Below are 6,000 nucleotides of genomic sequence, written 5' to 3' on the forward strand. Positions count from 1 at the left end.
AATCAATTTCTATTGTTAATATTCTTAATAATAACTACTTAATTTAATAATTTATAACAAACATTTATTTATTCCAAATAACACACAAATAAATATTTACTAATTTCAAATAATACACCAATTTAAAAATAAAATTTATAAAATACAAATCTTCAATATATTTAATCAATTAGAAATAAATTAAAGTATAATAGAAATTCAATTAAATAGTGATCAATTAGTTTAATAGAAATTCAATTAAATATTAAATTAAAACTATTGTATTGATTAATTATATTTAGAATTATTTTGGTTTAAATTCATAATTATTTAATATTATTAAAAATCATGAAAATTATTTGTAATGAATGTACATTGAACTAGTGAGAAAGACATAAAATATTGGTTAAAGGTGTTGGGTTCAATTCCATATAAAAACAAATTTTCAGAATTGTTTAGAAATAAAATTATAATTAAAAATAGTATTTACAAAATGAAAAATAAAAGCTAACATGACAGACTAGTCACGGTTTAAAAGTATGAAAAAAACCGGTTTGAAAAAAATATTAACATAAAGATTAATATGGTCCGGTTAAATTTTGCAAAAGATTAAATTGAGTTTTTTTTTATGTGAGAGATTAATTTAGGTTGTGTAATTTTTATGAGGGACCACTACACTCATAATTAAAATCATTTTTCAATCAATTAAAAATATATTGAATTTATAAATGATAAATATATAAATCAAAAATCATTTAAGTAAAAAACATAAAATAAAAAATAAAAAGGGCTTCATTACGCCAGACTATTTGGTGACATGCCCTTGAGGCGTGGCATACTGGGAAAATATTTTCATGGCATTGGAGGAAATTCATTTCACTTGTGTATTGGGGGAAAAAATTCTCTTCTCTCCACTCTCTCCTCTCTCTCACTCTCATATTCATCACAAACAAACTCTTAACCAACTCTAACCGTTTTCACCTTAACCACCATAACCACCATCTTCTTCATCCATCAATAACTTCCACACTCTCTCAACCTTCTTCTAACAACAACAATGATTCTCTAACAACCATGCCAAACATCTAACAAACTCTTTAACCTCATTCAAGTGGACCGGTCCTTTAAATTTGGATGCTTTGGGCGAATCAAAAGGGTGGTGTGCTTATAATTTTTTTAACAATAAATACATAAGGATAAAAATAATAATTGGATAAAAAACACATTTTTATTTGACATTGTGCAAAAAGAATACAAATATGGATCTTTGAATCAATGTTTATATTACATCAAAACATAAACCATTATAAAGAAAGTTATTCTTCTACTTCTTGATCTGATTTTTTTTTTATAAAAAAATTGACCAAACCTTTAAAATTATTTGGCTTAAATGCACTTTTGGTCCCCCTATATTAGTATTTTTAACATTTTAGTCCCCAAACTAAAAAAGTCAACTATTAGGTCCCCCAATTTTAAATAACGTGAATTTTTTATGGTCCCTGATCACTTAGCAGATTTTTTAATGACATGGCACCTTAAAATTTGTCCAGTCACTTGCCACCTCATTAAAATCAATTAAATATTCATTTTTAATTTGAAATCTAATGTTTAATTTTTCAGAAACATTTTAATTAACATTTTAATGATTAAAAAAATTTAAAAAATCAAGGTTATTCAAAAAATTGTTTTCAATTGAAAGCAATACAAGACTATTTAATCTATCTAGTGACATAATAGATCTCAAATAAGATTTTAATATTTTAATTTAAAAAAAATTCTTTCAATAGATGCAACACTGATGGAAACAATTAAAAGTCTTTAAAGAACTCAATATCATATATCTTGATTTTGATTCAACTATTAAAACTTCTCTAATAACAATCAATTCTTCAAACAAAATTTCACCATCAAGATCAATAGCTTAATCCAAATTGGACACGGTAAGAAGATCTCTAACCTATCAAATAACAATATCAATGATACAAAATATTATCTATATCATTGTTTTAATTTTAGTGTCTCAATTAAATTCTTTACTTACTAAAATTATGAATATATTAATTGATTTTATTTTAGGGGAAGTAATTGATTTTATTCTACTCTATATTTTATGGTTGGAAAATTACATTCTTTTATTAATTTTGACTTTATAGTGCCCCTATAATTTTGTTAGGCAGTATTTTTTTTTTTTAAATTCTAACAAGTTTTTTTTATAATTGAAAATTTTCTTTTAATATATATATATATATATATATATATATATATATATATATATATATATATATATATATATATATAGGGGTAAAAATAATTTTGGTGCCCCTAAAATTATGGGGCCCTGGGCTCTCGCCCCGCGAGCCCATGCTCAGGACCACCCATGCATTCAACCACCACCAAACTTCAATCTTCTTGCGAGCATCTTACCATTCACTTCATCTCATAATCATCATACGCACTCCCTCTCTTTTTCGAAGATCCTCATCAACACCATTCCATTCGGTTTTGCGTTCAAGCAATCTCTGAGTTTATTTCTCAGAGAGTTGTATCGGTTGGAATCATAATTATTCGTATCAGGAACGGAAGAGCGTAGTATAGTTTTCCGAAGACACTTGCGGTTCGACGACAGGTAAGTTCTCTTGAATCTTTATCTGAGCATGTGTAGATGGTGATATTAGGAAGCATTGTAGTGTAGCTAATTCCCTACACCGAGATTTGGGCATTGGCCACTTATATTGGTGTGTTTGTTGCATTACATTGATCTTTTGCAAATTCTTGATTGCTTCGGATGCAGATTGTTGATCTTTGTTTCTTTGCGTTGTGATGCCATATTTGAATCCTATGTGTAAAAATGAACGAATCAATGTGCTTAGTATAGGTTCTAGTGAGATTCCATGTGTTAGGATTTAGTTGTTGTGTTCGGTCAGGCTGACAAAGTAAGTATCAAGGGAAATCGAACCTTGATTCGTGTCCAGTAGAGAAATCCAAATTGATGGTTTTGTTTTTACGCATTTCTAGGCGTGATCATGATTTCCGGTGGGAGACGATCGGAGAAGGCGACCGGAATCTGTCTCTGGCGTCTGCGTTTAATCCACTTGCTTTGACTCATGCCTCTTGCGTGGCGCTTTGTGATTCGTTAGTATCCCATTTTCTTTCTTGTTTTTTTTATTCAAATGATTAATATGGATAGGTGTTAGCTTGTGATTGGCTGTGGTGTATTTTTTGGCTTCTAGTCACTTAAGATAAATGTGACCTATTGATACAATGTTGTGGTTGAATGTACTTCGTCATGTTTAAGTATGTATATCATCTAATATAAAAACCATAACGTTATAATGTACATGCTGATAAATAATGAAAATGGAATAAATAAGAGTGAATAATGGTATTGCAATGGTTTGAGTTGGGCCACCTTCTGACATGGGCCTAGCGCCAATTTCCTTTTCTGTCCCCCAGTTCCAGGCCCTATGCGCCATAATTAAACTTCAGTTCAATGAAAAATGTTACTGCACCCCCCTGACTTAGGCAGATTTGTGTTTTGTTTAGAAATTGTTTTCTCTTCCACTTTTGCTTGTTAAATCAATTTTCACCCAAATAAAAATTGCAAAAAAATACCTTTTAAATATTTTATTGTGTTTAAAGATTTGTTATATTTTTTTTTTTAAGATTTTACAAATTAAATTGATATTTTCTTTAAAAAATTTCTTTGAACTTGTTAAGTAAAATTTTGTTTGGATACACTTAGAAAATTAATTTGGTTAAATATCTTGAAAAATGAATTTAGTTGTAATCTTTTGCACACTTTCATTAGACATATGTAATATGCCATGTATAAAAAATCCAATTAAAATTCCAATTTTTGATTAAATTTTGGTTTAGGTTTAAAACTCAATTCATGTACATTTGAAAATAATAGTTAGTGGTCGCTAATTGTTTGTCTTTTCATCTTTTATGGTTACTTATCCTTTGGGTTTCAAGTGAGTTAATCCCTCTTGATTAAGAGTGGATTAGGTTAGGGACTTGATAAAGTCACCAACCATTTTGGGTTTCGTTTCTTTTGTACGTCTTACTTGTTTAAGTTTGATGTTATGTCTTAATTGCTTGCTTAAGTAATTCAAGATGGTTTGTGTGTCTTGCTTGTTTAAGTGTAGACCTTGGGACTTGATACTTTCTTAAGTATCCAAGTGAGGTGATTATCTCTTATTGATTTCTCGCTTATTGTTTTCCATGTTCCCTTAGGGTGGTGACTTCAATCTTAATTAAGATTAGTCACATGGAACGACTTAGGTTGTAATATATGCATGTTAACAATAGGTAGAGATTTCTTTATCCTTGACCTTAGGGCCATCTTTGTATGATAATATTAGGATAGGAATTCACCTTAGAGATGTATGTTCTCCTTTATGCATAATAACAATACAATCTCTAATCCTTAATAAAACACATAAAGCACTGAATAATGGTTGAAACAAATAAAAAAAGGAATAGAAGCTCAAGACTCGCTGTCTTACGGGAGTCACTTGAGTGGAAGTTCCCAACTATAAAAAAAAACACCAACCAAGAGTAGGTCAAGTCTCGCTTGCTTAAGGGAGTCGCTTGAAACGCTCGACAAACCTTTCTTTTGCTTTTAAGAGCAGGTTACTTCCACTTCATTCCCACCGTAAGTCTCCAAAGGTCGAGCCGTAGAGTGTGACGTAATTGTTCAACTAAAAAACATACAACAAATCATAAAAAACATAGAAAATATTGAGCCAAACTACGACGCTCTGATTCCGGGTAAGGGATACGTAGGCATTGGGTCGCGGGGCCTAAGCAAGCACAATTTTGTAAATATTCTTTCTTTTCCCCGTACTTCTTTTGCATGCATTCGCATTAGGCTTTAGACATTAATAGACACCCTTTGATTAGAAACAAACATAAGTGGATCCCGTCAAGTATGACGGATGTGAGGGGTGCTAACACCTTCCCCTCGCGTAACCGAATCTCGTACCCTGTTCTTTGGTCGTAAGACCTTGTTCTTATTCTTGTTAGGTTCTCTGATATTCCTTTCCCTTGATGGAACAAATATATTAGTCGCGAATTTGGGTTATTTTTTGCGGTAGCAACAAAGCCAAACAAGGTTCAAGCAGAGAATGGAAATATTGGAAAAGAATATTCTAAAAGATAACATCAAATCTTAGTCAGGAAATCGTGTCCATGATGTGCATGCGCTATTTTAGGAAATTGGTTCTTCTAGAAGAATTGGTCCACAGCCAGAAAAGGTAGTAAAAAAGGAATCTTGGAATTGGAATAATTTTCGGATTGACTATGCACGTGGATATTTTATCTGGTCTAAAGAAACAGTCCAACTGTGTTTAAAAAAATTCAAAGACCTTAGACAGTACACATTGGGTTGTGATGATTTGTTCTTCGAATAACGCATTCTTTGATCGGTTAAGTTGTCATGCCTACAAGGATCTTTACTTTCTAAGCTTGCTATTAACCTATTTATAGAGCCTTCGACTTTCATTTGTTCACAGTGGGTTGAAGGGTTAATCACTATAAGGTTCTTACGGGTCTGGGTAAACTGTTTTTGGGTGTGGTTCCGTGATGGCCTTAATTGTCAATTTTTGGCCAAAGAGGGGGAGAATGAGTGTGTTACTCATATGCTTATTCAGGTGTTGGTACTCACATATGATATCCAAACATCTCAAAAAACAATGTTCTTTCTGAAGATTGTATGGTATCTGGTTGTGAGCTATGTTCTGAGTTATGAATAATTGTAGTGACTTGTGATATGAGTTACACCATTTGTGTACCTAGTATCACATATCATGCAGATAGTTCTTCGATTAAGGGGGAGTTATATATCTTCTTCCTCATGTACACCAAATGACTTCAATAATTTCTATCTAACAATCCTAAGTTTGTTGTTTCTTGGTGTTCAAGATCTGAGGCAGATGGAGCTGAATCAGAAGGTGTGTTCAAGATGTCTAACAAGATGTTTTGACAACACAGGAATTGAAGATGCTTCCGGTATGCGCT

Source organism: Vicia villosa, linkage group LG4, assembly GCF_029867415.1.
Source record: "Vicia villosa cultivar HV-30 ecotype Madison, WI linkage group LG4, Vvil1.0, whole genome shotgun sequence".
Taxonomy (NCBI): Eukaryota; Viridiplantae; Streptophyta; class Magnoliopsida; order Fabales; family Fabaceae; genus Vicia; species Vicia villosa.